Source organism: Lagenorhynchus albirostris, chromosome 2 (assembly GCF_949774975.1).
Source record: "Lagenorhynchus albirostris chromosome 2, mLagAlb1.1, whole genome shotgun sequence".
NCBI lineage: Eukaryota > Metazoa > Chordata > Mammalia > Artiodactyla > Delphinidae > Lagenorhynchus > Lagenorhynchus albirostris.
This window is the reverse complement of record NC_083096.1, coordinates 97,330,528-97,350,666: the sequence shown is the minus strand read 5'-3', so window position 1 is coordinate 97,350,666 and position 20,139 is coordinate 97,330,528. Positions and strand designations below refer to the sequence as shown.

At 37.4% G+C, this 20,139-nt stretch overlaps 1 long non-coding RNA gene across 3 annotated transcripts in view; it reads left to right on the top strand.

Moving 5' to 3' along the window:
- The window catches only part of LOC132514580 (uncharacterized), an 84,966-nt gene that overhangs the window by 13,472 nt on the left and 51,355 nt on the right, over positions 1-20,139 (top strand). The gene's annotated exons all lie outside the window — the stretch shown is intronic.

Genomic DNA, 20,139 nt, shown 5'->3' with positions numbered 1-20,139 from the left:
TCCTGGGCTTCCCTGGTGGCACAGTGGTTAAAAATCCACCTGCCAATACAGGGGACACGGGTTCGAGCCCTGGTCCGGGAAGATCCCACATGCTGCGGAGCAACTAAGACCATGCACCACAACTACTGAGCCTGTGCTCTAGAGACTGTGAGCCACAACTACTGAAGCCCGTGTGCCTAGAGCCCGTGCTCTGCAGCAAGAGAAGCCGCCACAATGAGAAGCCCACGCACCGCAACGAAGAGTAGCCCCAGCTCACTGCAGCTAGAGAAAGCCTGTGCGCAGCAACAAAGACCCAACACAGCCAAAAATTAATTAATTAATTAATTAATTAAAAAATAGTTAATTCCTGGCTTCCTCAAGAAAATGAAACATGGCACAACATACTTCTTATTCTTTGAGCCTGATATTATGCATAGCATTCCTCTGTAGAGAATGTATATAAATTGTTGCCTATTTTGTATCATTTTGAAAGATTAGCAGGCTCAATAGGAGCCATTGTTAGTGAATTTCCTGTCCTTGTAAGTAGTTTGAGTTGTAACTTAAGTTTTCTCTTTGTAGTGCCATCCCTACCATTGTTTTTTTTTTTCCTACTCAATACAGTATTCCTCATATTGTTTGTTGAACATGCATCCCTCTACCCCTTCTCTTAATCTCTTCTCCCACATTCACAGAGCCCTTGCTTCATCCATTATGCTCTTTCCTAATTTCACTGCTTGCTTTTTCCCTTCAGCATATTAGAGTGTACCCATCTTAAAAATAATCAGAACAACCTTCCTCTAATTGTTGCCCCATCTAGCTATTATCCAATACTTCTTCCCTTCACACACCATGTTTTGAAAAAATAGCCAGAGGTCATCTCAAATTCCTCATTCCTGCTATTTTCTTAATCCATTTTATCTGATTTTTCATCCCTTCTACAATGAAACCATGGTCTTTAATGACCTGCGTTACCTTCTGCTGCTGGATCTCTGTAGCTCGGTTGATCCTTCCTTGGTTTGTGACACCATTTCTCTTCAATTTCTATGTTCTGATTCCATCTACTCCTCAAATGTTGGTGTTCTTGGGATTCTTATTTTGATCTTATTCTTTCCTTGCTCTACAGACTCCAATTTGATGATCTTATTCATTCCTGTAGTTCCAAAATCATTGTTAAAGTTATAACCTTTAACAGTGGTTGTATTTTCACTTGCAGTAACCTTCCTGAGCTGCCATCTCATATATTCAGCCATATATCTGCTATACTTACTTGTTTCACAGTATCTCAGTATGTACAGAAATGAACCCTACTCTTCCCACCATGGATGCTTTTCTTCCTGGATTCCCTTTATTGAAGAGAAACACCATCCAGACCAAACCCTGATGCCTCCCTAAGTGCTTCCCCCCTCAAAATCAAATGAGGCTAAGCCAAGTTTACCTGCTTATTGTCTCTTGATTCTAATTCCATCTTTCTATCCTAATTCCAAAGCCTACTGTTTTTGGCCAGAATTACCTCATCACTTCTTAAGACTGATTCCAATCTCATCTGATATTTATTCTATTTATAACACTGCTTCAATTTTTTTTTCTGCACATCTTTTATTATTTTATTCCCCTTCTTGAAATCCTTCAGTGCTTCCCCATTACATTTAAGATAAACTCCAAACTTCTTAGCGTAGTACATATAAGGCATTTTATGTTCTGGGCCCAGTGTTTCTCTCTAGCTGCAACTCTTACCTCTGCTATGTGCAGTTCAACTTTGTGTCCGGTACCAGAGGTCACTCCACTCTCCACCTTCCACGCCATCCTCTTTCCCCTTTTTACCCTTCCTTCTGGCCATTCCCTGCCCAGCTCTCAAACTTCAATCCTGACAGCACTTCTTCCAGGCCTCTGCTTTTCTTTCTCACCTGCTCATTTGGCATTGCCATGTTTCCTATTCATGTTTCTTTTATCACACTGATTAATTCTACTGTAATGGTTTGTCTGAGTCTTTCCTAGACCTACACTCCCTAGCAGCAGGAATTATATATTATCTTTGTATCCTGCTAACTAGAATGTACCTATGGAATATACTTAATAAAAGCTTGTTGGATAAAAATGTCTGATGTCTGATTTACTTCAGAAATAATCACTGCTATCTACAATTACAGTTCTTTTTTTAAAAATTATGTAATGCATAACAAGTTTACCTCTTTAAAAATGGTCACAGTTCCTCTCTGAACCAAAGAACTTAGAGATAAGGGAAAGTAGCTCAGGAATACAAGTGGCAATAAATATGGTAGAGCCTTTGCAATGCAATTCTGACTCTACCCATAGTTAGGCCAAATTTCATAGGTTAAGGGCACAATCTTCCACAAGACTGCCCTCATTTCATTCACCAGCTGCAAGCTTGTGAACTCCCACAGCTACCCTCACTTCTGACCAGCTGATTACAAATTTGGGAGGTTCACATGACCCGCTCAGGTTTGATTATTCACTAGAACAATTCACAGAATTCAGGAAGGCACTAAATGTAAATTATAGTTTTATTATAGCAAAGAAGATTCAAACCAGAACCAGCCAAAAGAAGAGACTCATAAGGTGATGTCTGGGAGGGCCCAAAGTGTGAAGTTTCCGTGTCCTTTCCCCATGGAGTTAGCTACCCACCTTACACTGATGTGTGACAATGCTTAGTGTATCACTAACCAGGGAAGTGCATCTGAGCTTCAGTGTCCAGAGTTTTTACTGGGGTTTCATTACGTGAGCATGATTGACTAAATCGTTGGCTATAAGGTTGAACTCAGTCTCCATCCCCCCCACCCCTTCCCACAGGTTGTGCTGATATTATATGGCTCAAGGTCCCAGTTTTCTAATCACATGATTGCTCTTTCTAGCATGTCTGTCTCCCATCCTGAGTCATCTCATTAGTATAAACTCTAGAAGCCACCATGAATAACAAAGCCACTCCAATCACTGGCAAATTCCAAGGATTTAGAGGCTACCTCACAGAAACTGGGGACAAAGGCCAGCCACATTCTCTAGCCAATAGTCTTAGACCATCTAAAATTAAAACAAGTCTGGCCACCAGAAATGAAGCTTGTGCAAAACCTAAATTATATTGATAATCTAGAATTTGTATTCATATGTCCTTTTAATCATACCAGGAAAGGACCATGGTCTGAAGGAAATAAAAACAGAATATTGAACAGATATTTGCACTCCTGTGTTTATTGTAACATTATTCATAATAGCCAAGTTATGGAAACAACCTAAGTGTCCATCAACAGAAGATGCAGTGTATGTGTGTGCGTGTATATGAATATATTCCACACAATGGAATATTATTGAGGCATGAGAAAGAAGGAAATCCTGCCATTTGTGACAACATTGATGGACCTTGAGGGCATTAGGCTACATGAAATAAGTCAGATGGAGACAGACAGATACTACATGGTATCATTTATGTATAATCTTTTAAAAAGTTATACTCATAGAAACAGAGTAGAAAAGTGGTTTCCAGGGTCTGGGGATGGCAGGAAATAGGGAGAGGTTGTAAAAGGTTACAAACTTTCAGCTATAAGATAATAACATCTGAGGATCTAATATATAACATGGTGACTATAGTTGATAACACTGTATTGTATAATTAAAATTTGCTAAGAGAGTAAACTTAAATGTTCTTTAAAAGGTGGTGGGGCAAGGAATTTGGCGTTCATGTACAGGTTAAAAGTCTTAATGTCACTTAAAAACTGAAGTGATAGCATAAATTTCTATTTGGCAAAGTCTGTTAGAAGCTGTCCATACAAGAAAAATTTATCAGAATTAGGAGCTACTTCTGAATTAGATTACACAAGATGTAATTAGATTACACCTTGTTTAGAGAATATGTTTCAGAAATTGTGCTAATGTGTACGTTAAGAGCGTATAAAGAGAATAAAACTTGAATGATCCTTCTTATGAAGCTGATGGTCTGTGAAATCTTGTTAGATTCTGCATCAAACAAACTAGATAGAATAGACAAAGAAATCTTCCCTGAAAAAGATTTATTTCCTCCATTTGGTATTTCTTACGGATTGAATTTAATATTTTTACCGTATATAAGACATCAAAATTTTGTTTATAAACAGGAATTAAATCTTGATTAAGGTTTCTGCCTACATTAGAGGTACCTTAAGTAACCAAACAACATTCAATCTATTTTACCAGTATTGACACTCTTTCTTAAGAGCTGTTAGCCTGGAGTGAAGTATAATCCCTAGGAAGAGGATCTCTGTTTCTGCAGAATGGCAAAATATTCTGACTAGCCCTCCTACTGATAACAGCAATAAATGATTGGTAAATGTATAACTGAGTTGACAAATTTTAAAAATTCACAGGACAAAAGCAAAATGAATACAGAAGCCCAGAGAGCTAAAGTAGTGCTCAAGCTACCTTTTGTCCCAGGGATTTATGCAAAAGCATTTTGACCCTGAGCTTCATCTGCACAACTCGGACTATTGAGGGCAGGAGACAAACTCTGCAGCCTACCAAAGTAAAGCAATAAGAAACCTCTGCTGTAAACAGAGCTGTCCTCAAAGGGCTATACCTTCAGTGTAAGGGTGAGCCTAGATGTAAACCTGTCCCACAAAAGGGAACAGCAAGGAATATTAATTCCCTTGGTTAGGGATCAGCAAACTGTATATCTCAAGACAAATCTGCCTGCTGCCTGTTTTTGTATAGCCTGTGAGCAAAGAATGATTTTTACATTTTTAAATGGTTGAAAAAAATCAAAAGGAGAACCATATTTCATGATGTGAAAATTATACATGAAATTCAAATTTCAGTGTCTATAAAGTTTTATTGGAACACAGCCATGCTCATTCATGTACATATTGTCTGTGGCTGCTTTCGCACTGGGACAGCTGAGTTAAGCAATTGCAGTAGAGACTATGCATGGCCTGCAAAGCCTAAAGTATTTACTATCTGGAGTTTTACAGAAAAAGCTTGTCAACCCTTGGTTTAGGATTTATGATTAGAAATCATTCGAGCTTTCTTCAGGTGCAACTCATAACCCATGTGATACTACATAGTCCTTTAAATAACAGAATTAAAAGAAATAGTGATTTGAAGTCAAAGAAATAGAACTTAAATTACTTCAGCTCTGCCATTTTCTGTGACCACTTTGGTTTATATTTGAAACTTAATGAAACTGTGCAAACTATGAGAAATAATATCTTACTGAATTTTAATATCTTTAAAATTGAAATATATTCTCATTTATTAACTGTTAATTTTTTAAACTAAAGAACAAATCAGGAAAATAATTTCTTATAAAAGTCCCCAAAAGCACTAACCCTAACCTAAAGGCAATTAATAAATGTAAACTTCAAAATTAAAATCTTCTGCTCATCCAAAGACATCATTAAGAAAATGAAAAGTGAAGTCACAGATTGAGAGAAGACATTCAAAATACATACATCTGGATAAATAAATTAAATCCTGCAAAGAGGTGAAACTCCCTGTTTCTACTTTGCTTTTACAATACGACCACACTACTTCTGTCACTAGACGTGTGGAGTTTTCCCACAGCAACAAATTCTCCAACACCAGCTCAGTGTTGTACAATTCAATTCAATTCTGAAACTAACCAGAGTTAGCACAGACTCCACAGGTTAAGGGCTCAGTCTCATGAGACTGCCCCCAACTTCAGATGCCAATCACAAGTAGTAGGTCTCCAGGTTACTGTTTGGTGTGTTTTTTCCAACACCCAACAATTCTCCCTTTCTCAGCAGATACTTACCAGGTGTCCCACAAATTTAACTCAGTTCTGATATTATCTACCTGGAGATAGTGTCAGAACCCACAGGTTAAGGGCTCAGTCCCACAAGACTGCCCCCACTTCAGATGCCAATCATAAGTCCAGGTTGTTACCTGTGCTGCTGGCCAAGTGGCTGTAGGTTGGAGAGTATCACCACCTTGTCTTTGGGCTTGATTAATTTGCTAGACTAGCTCATAGAACTTACTAGATTACTGGTTTATTACAAAAGGATATAACCCAGGAACAGCCAGAAAGAAGAGAGGCATAGGGCAAGGTATGCGGGAAGGGTACTGAGCTTCCATGCTCTTGGCTTGCGGAGTTTCTGAGAGGCTCCATTAAACAGGCACAATTGATTATATCATTGGCCATTGGTGATTGATCCAAACTCCAGCCCCTCTGCCCTCTCCAGAGCTCAGCCGGTAGGATTGAAACTTCCAACTGCCTAATCATGGTTAGTTCCCCTCACAACTAGTCCCCATCCTTAGGGGATTTCCAAAAGTCACCTAATTAACACAAATTCAGATGAAGTTGAAAGGGACTTGTGAATAACAAGACACTCCTTTCACCTTTATGGCTCTGGAGCTATTTCAGGAACCGATGACAAAAGTCCAAATATTATAGCAAAAGATGCCCCTACAGATCTTATACAGGGAATTGCAAGGTTTTACAAGCAATGTGCCAGGAACAATGGACAAAGATCAATTATGTATTTCTTATTGTAAAGCACAGTATCACAGCATTATCCACAAAGTCTGTCTGGCTTAGCTGCAAATCAAATGTTCACATGACCCCCTTCTTGGATTTGATCATTTGCTAGAACAACTCACAGGACTCAGGGAAACACTTATGTTTACCAGCTTATTGTATAATAAGAGATATGTTAAAGGATAAATATGAACAGCCATATGAAGAGATACATAGGGCATGGTCTAGAAGTGTCCTAAGCACAGGAGCTTCTATCCCTGTGGAATTGGTGTGTACCACCCTCCTGGCACATAGCTGTGTTCACCTACTCAGAAACTCTCAGAAGCTCATACCACTGGGGTTTCTTTGGAGCCTCAACACATAGGCATGACTGATTGTTAACTCCATTTCCAGACCCTCTCCAAATCTCCTCCCTTTGGATCTTTATGGAGGCTCTATTACATAGGCATGGTTGATGATTACATTCAAGAGAAGGGAGTGGGGTGGGGCTGATGGTTCCAAGATTATGACTTGATCTTTGGTGACCAGTCCCCATCCAGAAGCCCACCAAGGGTCCTTATTAGAACAAGATACTCCTATCACTCAGGAAATTACCAACTTCGTAGTATGTCTTTGTCAGGAACTCTGGTCAGAGACTAAATATTAGAAAAAAAGATTCTTCTAGTACCCCTATTTACAAGGGTTTTAAGAGCTCTGTGTCAGGAACTAGGGGCAGAGATCAAAATATACATTATATGTATATAACATGTATTTTATTATTTCATGCTACCATTCAAAAACAAGACAATCCAATTTTTAAAAATGACTTGAATAATACTTCACCAGAGAAGATTTATTGATGGCTAGTAAGCACAGGAAAAAGTACTCAGAATAATTAGTTATTAGAGAAATGCAAATTAATATTAACAATGAGATATAACTTTACACCCATTAGAATGGCTAAAACATTAAAAACTAACACTACCAAATGTTGGCAAGGATGTGGAGCACCTGAATTCTCATACATTGCTAGTAGCATGTAAAATGGTAAAAGGACTTTGGACACCTGTTTGGCAGTTAAACAAGCACCTACTCTACAACATAACCCACTTGACTTCCAATATTTATCCAAGAGAAATGGTTACATATGCCCACAAAAAGACTTGTACAAGAGTTTTTGTAGCAATTTTATTCATAATAGCTACAAATTGGAAACAACCCAAATGTCCATAAAAAGGCAAGTGGATTTTTAAAAATCGAGGTAGTCATACACTGGAATACAATACCATAAGCAATTAAAAATGAACTACTGAGCAGAAGCAAGAAGAACTACAGTCCTGCAGCCTGTGGGGAAAAAAACACATTCACAGAAAGATAGATAAGATGAAAAGGCAGAGGACTATGTGCCAGATGAAGGAACAAGATAAAATCCCAGAATAACAACTAAATGAAGTGGAGATAGGCAACCTTCCAGAAAAAGAATTCAGAATAATGATAGTGAAGGTGATCCAGCACCTTGGAAAAAGAATGGAGGCAAAGATCGAGAAGATGCAAGAAATGTTTAACAAAGATCTAGAAGAATTAAAGAACAAACAGAGATGAACAACACAATAACTGAAATGAAAACTACACTAGAAAGAATCAATAGCAGAATAAGTGAGGCAGAAGAACGGATAAGTGACCTGGAAGACAGAATGGTGGAATTCACTGCTGCAGAACAGAATAAAGAAAGAAGAATGAAAAGAAATGAAAACAGCCTAAGAGACCTCTGGGACAACATTAAATGCAACAACATTTGCATAATAGGGGTCCCAGAAGGAGAAGACAGAGAGAAAGGACCCGAGAAAATATTTGAAGAGATGATAGTCGAAAACTTCCCTAACATGGGAAAGGAAATAGCCACCCGAGTCCAGGAAGGGCCGAGAGTCCCATACAGGATAAACCCAAGGAGAAACACGCTGAGACACATAGTAATCAAATTGGCAAAAATTAAACAAAAAGAAAAATTATTGAAAGCAGCAAGGTAAAAATGACAAATAACATACAAGGGAACTCCCATAAGGTTAACAGCTGATTTCTCAGCAGAAACTCTACAAGCCAGAAGGGAGTGGCATGATAGACTTAAAGTGATGAAAGGGAAGAACCTACAATCAAGATTACTCTACCCAGCAAGGATCTCATGCAGATTCGATGGAGAAATTAAAACCTTTACAGACAAGCAAAAGCTAAGAGAATTCAGCACGACCAAACTAGCTCTACAACAAATGCTAAAGGAACCCCTCTAAGTGGGAAAAACAAGAGAAGACAAGCACCTACAAAAACAAACCCAAAACAATTAAGAAAACGGTAATAGGAACATACATATCTATAATTACCTTAAACGTGAATGGATTAAATGCTCCAACCAAAAGACACAGGCTTGCTGAATGGATACAGAAACAAGACCCATATATATGCTGTCTGCAAGAGACCCACTTCAGACCTAGGGAAACATTCAGTCTGAAAGTGCGGGGATGAAAAAAGATACTGCATGCGAATGGAAATCGAAAGAAAGTTGGAGTAGCAATACTCATATCAGATAAAATAGACTTTAAAATAAAGAATGTTACAAGACACAATGAAGGACACTACATAATGATCAAGGGATCAATCCAAGAAGAAGATATAACAATTATAAATATATATGCACCCAATATAGGAGCATCTCAATACATAAGGGAACTGCTAACATCTATAAAAGAGGAAATCAACAATAACACAATAATAGTGGGGGACATTAAAACCTCACTTACACCAATGGACAGATCATCCAAACATAAAATTAATAAGGAAATAGAAGCTTTAATTGACACAATAGACCAGATAGATTTAATTGATATATATAGGACATTCCATCCAAAAACAGCAGATTACACTTCCTTCTCAAGTGCTCGCAGAACATTTTCCAGGATAGATCACACCTCGGGTTACAAATCAAGCCTCAGTAAATTTAAGAAAATTGAAATCATATCAAGCATCTTTTCTGACCACAACACTATGAGAATAGAAATGAATTACAGGGAAAACAACATAAAAAACACAAACACATGGAGGCTAAACAATACATTACTAAATAACCAAGAAATCACTGAAGAAATCAAAGAGGAAATCAAAAAATACCTAGAGACAAATGAAAATGAAAACACAATGATCCAAAACCTATGGGATGCAGCAAAAGCAGTTCTAAGAGGGAAGTTTATAGCTATACAAGCCCACCTCAAGAAACAAGAAAAATCTCAAATAAACACTCTAACCTTACACCTAAAGGAACTAGAGAAAGAAGAAGAAACAAAACCCAAAGTTAGTAGAAGGAAAGACATCATAAAGATCAGAGCAGAAATAAATGAAATAGAAACAAAGAAAACAATAGCAAAGATCAATAAAGCTAAAAGCTGGTTCTTTAAGAAGATAAACAAAATTGATAAACCATTAGCCAGACTCATCAAGAAAAAGAGGGGGAGGACTCAAATCAATAAAATGAGGAATGAAAAAGGAGAAGTTACAACAGATACCACAGAAACACAAAGCACCTTAACAGACTACTACAAGCAACTCTATGCCAATAAAATGGACAATCTGGAAGAATGGACAAATTCTTAGAAAGGTATAACCTTCCAAGACTGAACCAGGAAGAAATAGAAAATATGAACAGACCAATCACAAGTAATGAAATGGAAACTGTGATTAAAAATCTCCCAACAAACAAAAGTCCAGGACCAGATGGCTTCACACGTGAATTCTATCAAACATTTAGAGAAGAGGTAACACCCATCCTTCTCAAACTCTTCCAAAAACCTGTGGAGGAAGCAAAACTCCCAAACCCATTCTATGAGGCCACCATCACCTTGATACCAAAACCAGACAAAGATACTACAAAAAAAGAAAATTACAGACCAATATCACTGATGAATATAGATGCAAAAATCCTCAACAAAATACTAGCAAACAGAATCCAACAACACATTAAAAGGATCATACACCATGATCAAGTAGGATTTATCCCAGGGATTCAAGGATTCTTCAATATATGCAACTCAATCATTGTGATACACCATATTAACAAACTGAAGAATAAAAAACATATGATCATCTCAATAGACACAGAAAAAGCTTTTGACAAAATTAAACACCACTTATGATAAAAACTCTCCAGAAACTGGGCATAAAGGGAACCTACCTCAACATAATAAAGGCCATATATGACAAACCCACAGCAAACATCATTCTCAATGGTGAAGAACTGAAAGCATTTTCTCTACGATCAGAAACAAGACAAGGATATCCACTCAAGCCACTATTATTCAACATAGTTTTGGAAGTCCTAGCCACGGCAATCAGGGAAGAAAAAAGAAATAAAAGGAATACAGATTGGAAAAGAAGAGGTAAAACTGTCACTGTTTGCAGATGACATGATACTATACATAGACAATCCTAAAGATGCCACCAGAAAACTACTAGAGCTAATCAATGAATTTGCTAAAGTTGCAGGATACAAAATTAATGCACAGAAATCTCTTGCATTCTTATACACTAATGATGAAAAATCTGAAAGAGAAATTAAGGAAACACTCCCATTTACCACTGCAAGAAAAAGAATAAAATACCTAGGAATAAACCTACCTAGGGAGACAAAAGACCTGTATGCAGAAAAGTATAATACACTGTTGAAAGAAATTAAAGATGATACCAACAGATGGAGAGATATACCATGTTCTTGGATTGGAAGAATCAATACTGTGAAAATGACTAAACTACCCAAAGCAATATACAGAGTCAATGCGATCCCTATCAAATTACCAATGGCATTTTTTACAGAACTAGAACAAAAAATCTTAAAATTTGAATGGAGATACAAAAGACCCCGAATAGCCAAAGTAGTCTTGAGGGAAGAAAACAGAGCTGGAGGAAGCAGACTCCCTGACTTCAGACTATACTACAAAGCTACAGTAATCAAGACAATATGGTACTGGCACAAAAACAGAAATATAGATCAATGGAACAGGATAGAAAGCCCAGAGATAAACACACACACGTATGGTCAACTAATCTATGACACAGGAGGCAAGGATATACAACAGAGAAAAGACAATCTCTTCAATAAGTGGTGTGGGAAAACTGGACATCTACATGTAAAAGAATGAAATTAGAACACTCCCTAACACCATACACAAAAATAAACTCAAAGTGGATTAGAGACCTAAATGTAAGACCGGACACTATAAAACTCTTAGAGAAAAACATTGGAAGAACACTCTATGACATAAGTCACAGAAAGATCTTTTTTGATCCACATCCTAGAGTAATAGAAATAAAAACAAAAATAAACAAATGGGACCTAATGAAACTTAAAAGCTTCTGCAAAGCAAAGGAAACTAGAAACAACAAGAAAAGACAACCCTCAGAATGGGAAAAAATATTTGCAAACGTATCAACAGACAAAGGATTAATCTCCAATTATATAAACAGCTCATGCAGCTCAATATTAAAAAAGCAAACAGCCCAATCAAAAAATGGGCAGAAGACCTAAATAGACATTTTCCAAAGAAGACATACAGATGGCCAAGAAGCACATGAAAAACTGCTCAACATCACTAATTATTAGAGAAATGGAAGTCAAAACTACAATGAGGTATCACCTCACAACGGTCAGAATAGTCATCATCACAAAATCTACAAACAATAAATGCTGGAGAGGGTGTGGAAAAAAGGGAACCCTCTTGCACTGTTGTTGGGAATGTAAATTGATACAGCCACTATGGAGAACTGCATGTAAGTTCCTTAAAAAACTAAAGTTAGAATTACCATGTGACCCAGCAATCCCACTACTGGGCATATACCCAGAGAAAACCATAATTCAAAAAGAAACATGCACCCCAATGTTCATTGCAGCACTATTTACAATAGCCAGGCCACGGAAGCAACTTAAATGCCCGTCGACAGAGAAATGGATAAAGAAGATGTAGTACATGTATATAATGGAATATTACTCAGCCATGAAAAGGAACGAAAGTGGGTCATTTGTAGAGACGTGGATGAATCTAGAGACTGTCATACAGAGTGAAGTAAGTCAGAAAGAGAAAAACAAATATCGCATATTAACGCATATATATGAAACCTAGAAAAATGGTACAGATGAACCGGTTTGCAGGCAGAAATTGAGACACAGATGCAGAGAACAAACATATGGACACCAAGGTGGGGAAAGCAGCGGTGGGTGGTGGTGGTGGTGTGATGAATTGGGAGATTGAGATTGACATGTATACACTGATGTGTATAAAATGGACGACTAATAAGAACCTGCTGTATACAAAATTTAAAAAATATAATTCAAAAATTCAAAAAAAAATGAACTACTGATTCACATAGCAAGATGAGTGAATATCAGAAACATATTGATCAAAAGAAGCCAGACACAAATGGATACATATTGCTTGCTCTCATTTATGTGAAACTAAAAACTGAGCAAAACTAATCTATGGTGTCTATGGGGAGTGGCACTTGCCTGGAAAGTTGCTCTATAGAACTTTCTGGGGTGATATCTTAACTGGTTTTTGGTTACATGAATTTATACATTTGTCACAACCTGTCTAATTTTACACTTATTTCACTGTAAGTAACTTTACTAGAAACAAAAAAAATCAGCACACACATAACTTGCAGTGAAAACATTCCTGAAGCTAACCCAAAGCAAAGTGCTTGCTTAACACTAGTTACTAGTACCTCTGTAAACCACTGTACATACTACAGTATTTTTCAAAATGACATTTTATTTTATATTGTGTGATAGGATCTAAAATCATTTCTTTTCTAAATAGAAAGCCACTTGTCTATATCTTCATCGTAAATTAAAAGCCTATCTTTAAATGAGTTACAAAAAACAAAGAATACAGGAGATCAGCATCAGACTGTCAAGTCAAAATCAGGATCACAGGAGGAGCCTTGCTAAGAGCTTGCTACAAGTTAGGTGTTTTACGTTCATTAGTTCAGTTTCCTTTACCATGATCCTGGTAAAGAAGTATAACGTCCATTTTATAGACAAGTATATTAAGGTTTAGGAAGGCTAAGTAGCTTAATCAAAGACACAAAGCTACTAAATGGTAGAACCCAGATTTGAACTTAGTTCAACTGACTCCAAAACTTAAGCTCTTTCCACAGTACCCACTGTTTCAGATTTCAGCAAAGAAGGGATGGAAAAGCAGCATAGTTAAGATTTACAGGCTGTAATACAATAGAGTCCAGTAGACTGATCACTCCAGTGAGGCCTAAGCATCTTGACTTCTTGGCTGCCCCTTCAGATGTCTCTTCCACTGCTTGACCCAGGCCCCCAAGTAATCTCTCTAGCTCATCTGTGTCCTTTGGGTACTATGAAAGTCACGGACCGGCCCATTGATCAGTAGTTCAGTTACAGTTCTACCAATACCAAAAATAGAGAAGAGCCAAGGAGAAGAGTGAACATAAGTTAGTGCAGTACATTCTTCAAAAGCAGGGCAAAAGACTGTGTCCCTGTATTGTAGTGAAGAATAGCAGAGGAGAAAAAAAGAGCAAAAGAGAAAGTAAACTCAAAGGCAACTGTAAGTATACTGAAAAAGTTGTATTTCCCTTTAAGTTTAGCTTTAAAAAAAACTATATTCTAGTGAAAATATAGGAAAGGATTATGTTAGTTGTTGGCACTGAAGCAAGCAATTGATATTTGTACATGTCTTGAAAAGGCAGTAAAGAAAATTGTGGCATATTGTTATTTTAGTAGAAGTAGTATTGTCTGATTAAAATTTTTGAATGCTTAGGCCATTATAAAATAAGCCTTAGCAGGCTTTCTGGAAATGCTTAGCTTTCAGAATGAAGACTGGTTGGTCCCCTCTGTTAAATCATTCCAGATTTTAGTCCTAACTTGTCTGATCACTAGCTTTACCTTTAGACATAACTTGTCTGCTCACTTGCCTTAGACATTCTTTTGGAGTTTCAGCATTTTCATCTAATAAGTGAGAGATTTAGACTAGATGCTTTATTATTATTATTATTTAGGAATAATAATCACTAACTTTTAAAAATCTTCTGTCATATGATAGGAACCATACTTTGAAATGTTTTGAAATAGGTTTTCTCATTTAATTGGCACAACAGCCTTTTGTGATATATGTGGTATTGCCTATCTTATAAATGAGCAAACTAGAGTAAAGAGTGTTTAGGTCTGGGATTGAACCCTGACTCCATTTGGTCCAAAGATTTTAACCACTATGTTATCCTGCCTATCTATGGGTCCTTCAATGTTAATATGCTTAGATTCTATTCCAATCAGATCAATAAACAGATGTTGAGTTAGGTGTGAATCCTTGAAAGCCAGAGAACTTGATTTAATACCTTACTTTTCTCTTTATCTCCAATGCCAAGCACATTTTAGGCCTGGCTGAATTCAAGCAAAAAGAGCAAAACAAATTAATAATCTTCTTAAGGAGAGGGATTATATTCTACTTTTTCACTCTGCTGACCACTCTTCCCTCTTTCCACTGTATTTAGCATGGTATTTTGCACATCATACACATGCAGTAATTTTTGACTCACTACGGGTGGAAAAGGTTCAACAGTGATCAATTCTGCTTGGTAAAGAAAAAAAAGTTATACTCAAAGCTTTCATCTAAACCCATCTGTTTAACATAGAGGAACTGATAATAAACCAAGAGTCTGAGGTTAAGAGTGACCTTTCAGAGAAAAATAAATGTCATATATTAACCATATATGTGGAACCTAGAAAAATGGTACAGATGAACCGGTTTGCAGGGCAGAAATAGAGACACAGATGTAGAGAACAAATGTATGGACACCAAGGGGGGAAAGTGGTGGTGGTGGGATGTTTTGGGGGATTGGAATTGACATATATACACTAGTATGTATAAAATGGGTAACTAATAAGAACATACTGTATAAAAAATAAATAAAATAAAATTCAAAAAAGTGACTTTTCAGGGAATTCCCTGGTGGTCCAGTGGTTAGACCTCGGGGCTTTCACAGCCATGGACCCGGGTTTGACCCCTGGTTGGGGAACTAAGATCCCACAAGCTACGAGGTGCAGTCAAAAAAAAAAAAAGTGACCTTTCAGAGCCCCGGAGTCTGCTGCTGCCGCCCATGACAACAATGGTTGGAAGAAGAACAGTTGATGCTGCCTACCAGTGCGCCGGCCTGCAGGAAAAACACCTCTTTCAAAGACCAAGTCTTAGTTTCTCTGATGGTGAAAACATCAGAACCTTTGGCTATGATTGAGAAGCTCTTCCTGCATTATCCCTCCACCTTTCCACTTGATAAGGTCACCTGTGCTCTTTATCACAGGGGCACTTGCCCTGCCCTGGGTTGTGCTCCTGGATAGTGTTTGTTCTTACTGTTACCTTTAAAAAGTATTTCTCTTCCTTTTTTAAAGTAATTTTATTTCATGTAATCTTGTATCTTTTACTTTTAAATGGGAAATAGAAATTAGGGGCAGCTCATTTATGAAAGTATTTGCATATATTGGGCCTGCAGAAATATTTATTGAATTAAATAAAATCTTCATCAGCAATAAAACCATATATATATATATATATCATAATTAGCTTATAAATTAAGTGTAGGTCCTCTATTGCAATACCAGTGTTAAAAAATAAATATTTTGTAAAATTTTGGCTTTAACTTATAGGTCCAATGGCCTTTCTCCTAAATGCCAACAGAAGCCCTTCTGAGAGTAGTTTTAGTCTCGGAGAGGCCCAAATAATTTGTATCTATATTATTAGTTAAGAAACACAATTAAGATTATTATTTTCTCAAATAAATATGAAGATTATATGCTAAACAAATTTCTAACAAAAGCGAAATTCCAATATTTTAGATGGTATTTTCATTCCAAGTGATACTTCTCCTGGACTTCACAGAGACAAACTAAGAGTTACCTTGATACAAACCCACTTAAATTCTATTTAACTATCATAATGAAATAATTCTATGTGCCCATTTCTTATAAATGCTCTCTTTATTAAGTGTGCTTATCTTATTCAGTCAAACTTTAAATATGACCATTGAACAAAACTGAACATGTAACAGATTGAATCTTTTCTGGTACCAGAAAAGTTCATAGATTACCAATTTTTTTTTTTGCAGTACGCGGGCCTCTCACTGCTGTGGCCTCTCCCGTTGCGGAGCACAGGCTCTGGACGCACAGGCTCAGCGACCATGGCTCACGGGCCCAGCCGCTGCATGGCATGTGGGATCTTCCCAGACCGGGGCACGAACCCGCGTCCCCTGCATCAGCAGGCATAAATATGGACTCCCAACCACTGCGCCACCAGGGAAGCCCACCAATTATTTTTTAAGTAATACTTAATAATGAATTCATTCACATTTCTTTCTACCAAAAAAAAAAAAAAATTAAAATTTTTCTAGGGATTTGATCCCGTATATCTCCTAGGAGTATTACCAGAATTTCCAGTGTAATGTCTAATTTGTCATCTGTGACATGAAGTTAATTTCCATAACACCTGGCATCTAAACAGCTGTGACTGCACCTGTTGTCAGGTGGCCCCTCAGGGAGTGGGTTTAGCCTTGGGGAAGACCCAAATAATTTGGTAGTGGGGAGGCCCCTACTGAAAGGAAGGGGAAAACGTTTTTTGGAACATTTCAATTATTGTTTCTACTAATATACTGCAATCAGAAGGGAGAACATTTGTGTTGAATGAATGAGCTCCTTTTTCACATGGCCATTTTCACTCTAAGCATCTGTGTGTCTATGTTGAAATTCTCCTCTTTTTATTAGAACATTAGTCACTGGATTTAAGACCTACTCTAATCTAGTATGTTCTAATCTTAACTTGATTACATCTGCAAAGACCCTATTTCCAAGTAAGGTCACATTCACAGGTTCTGGGTGAGCATGAAATCTGGGGGAATACCATTCATCCCAGTACAAAGAACTCTAGTTACTTCAGAGAAGTGGTAAAGTAGGAGGCTATACTGCAAGCACTCAGAAATAAATTAGTGAGTGATTAACGTGGAAATGACTTTTTTCCCCTGGAGATTTCTTACTAAAAGAAAAATAGGATTGTAGTTTGAGGCAAGAACTACATTGAGGAAGAGAGACATGGTGATAAATTATATCAAGATAAAGTCAGAAATAGAGATATAGACACAGAAACAGATATAGCTATAAAATGTAAGAATAGTTTTTAGGCATAAGTGGGGGTGACAGAAGGGAAGGTTATCAAGTATAGTGGTGATAGGTTAGCTGGAAAGGAGACAGGACAACTGTTTCTGAGATAAGACGACAGACTCTATTTTGCAGTTCCAGTAACAGCTTGAGAAACAAATAACTGTTATTAATACAGTCTTTAAAATAGTATGCACTGTTTTTACATTGTTTTGTCTATTTTCACCTTGTAGATGTCAGTTATATATTTCTCAACAAGATCCTTTCTTTTTTTCAAAGCAAATCCTAAAAGAATTGCCTGTAATTAAAATTGAATGTAACCAACATAAACATGTTTGAATCCAAATTGTTTTATAGTTTTCTTAACAGAGATATCTTTTTAGGCATATCAGGGTTGGAACCTATAGTTTCCTACTATATTAAGAGTAAGCAGGGACTTCCCTGGTGGTGCAGTGGTTAAGAATCTGCCTGCCAATGCAGGGGACATGGGTTCGAGTCCTGGTCCAGGAAGATCCCACATCCTGCGGAGCAACTAAGCCCGTGCGCCACAACTACTGAGTCTGCGCTCTAGAACCCACAAGCTACAACTACTGAGCCTGCGTGCTGCAGCTACTGAAGCCCACGAGCCTAGAGCCTGTGCTCTGCAACAAGAGAAGCCACTGCAGTGAGAAGCCCGTGCACCGCATCGAAGAGTAGCCCCCACTCGCGCAACCAGAGAAAGCCCTCGCGCAGCAACGAAGACCCAATGCAGCCAAAAATAAATAAATAAATAAATAAATAAATAATAAATAAAGAGTATGGGCTTCCCTGGTGTCGCAGTGGTTGAGAGTCCGCCTGCCGATGCAGGGGACATGGGTTTGTGCCCCGGTCCGGGAAGATCCCACATGCCACGGAGCGGCTAGGCCCGTGAGCCATGGCCACGGAGCCTGTGCATCTGGAGCCTGTGCTCTGCAGTGGGAGAGGCCACAACAGTGAGAGGCCCGCGTACTGCAAAAAAAATAAAAATAAAAATAAAATAAAAAATAAAATAAGAGTAAGCATATTTCAAAATGATCCTTTTAATAAAAGTACTTATGTGGTTGGATCCTAGCCAATAACAAGATGTGTATGTCTAAGATGACATGTGTTGTTCAAAGCTTTGACAGTGTTAAAGTGCCATTTCAGGTTCTTCCTTTTCCTGGTTAGATTCAATGCAATGTCACTTTTGTGGGAATCTTCCTAAGACAGAGGAGAGCTTAAATAAGTGAAGTTTCCTTATAGTGAAATAGCTTTGTTTCTGTGGATCCTGATTTAGTTTTATTCTTTTATGCAAATTGACTAATAAATAAACATATGTGGAGACTAAAAGTATTAAGATCATACATTTATTTATAAAAACTTCCTTTTTAGCTTTTTGTTTTGTTTTGTTTTTACATCTTTATTGGAGTATAATTGCTTTACAATGTTGTGTTAGGTTCTGCTGTATAACAAAGTGAATCAGCTATATGTATACATATATTCCCTCCCTCTTATGCCTCCCTCCCACCTTCCCTATCTCACCTCTCCAGGTTGTCACAAAGCACCAAGCTGATCTCCCTGTGCTATGCAGCTGCTTCTCACTGTGAAAGAATTCCCCACATCTGGTTAATTAGAACATACATTACCTAACATATTTTTTTTTTGATGAGAAAATTTAAGTTCTGTTCTTTTAGCAAATTTCAGTTATACAATACAGTGTTATCAATTATAGTCATGTGTTTTACATTAGATCCTCAAACCTCATTCATCTTATAGCTGAAAGTTCATACCTTTTAACCAACCTCTCCCTATTTCCCTCACCACCCCCAGACCCTTTCAACTACTTTTCTACTCTCTGTTTCTATCAGTTTGACTTTTTTTTTCTTTAAATTCCACATATAATTAACACCATGCAAGATTTATCTATCTCTGTCTGGCTTATTTCACTTAGCATAATGCCCCCAAGTTCCATCCATATTGTTGCAGATGGCATGATTTCCTATTTTCTTATGGCTGAGTAATATTTTGTGACAATCATATACCATACATATGGTATATCATATATATGTCATATATATCATTTTTGTATATATGTGTGTATGTGTATCTCATATCTTCTTCATCCATTGATAGACACTTAGGTTGTTTCCATAACTTGACTGTTATGAATAATGTTGCAATGAACATGGGAAGGCTGATATCTCTTTGAGGTCCTGTTTCCATTTCCTTTGGGTACACACTAAGAAGTGGGATTGCTGGATCATATGGTAGTTCTATTTTTAATATTTTTTGAGGAACCCCCATATTGTTTTCCATAGTACATTGGCTGAACCAATGTACATTCTCACCAATAGTCCACAAGTATTCTCCTTTCTCCGCATCCTCAACACTCATTGTTTATTATCTTTTTGATGACAGCCATTCTAACAGGTGTGAGATACGATCTCATTGTGGTTTTGATTTGCATCTCCCTGATGATTAGTGAGTTTGAGCATTTTTTCAT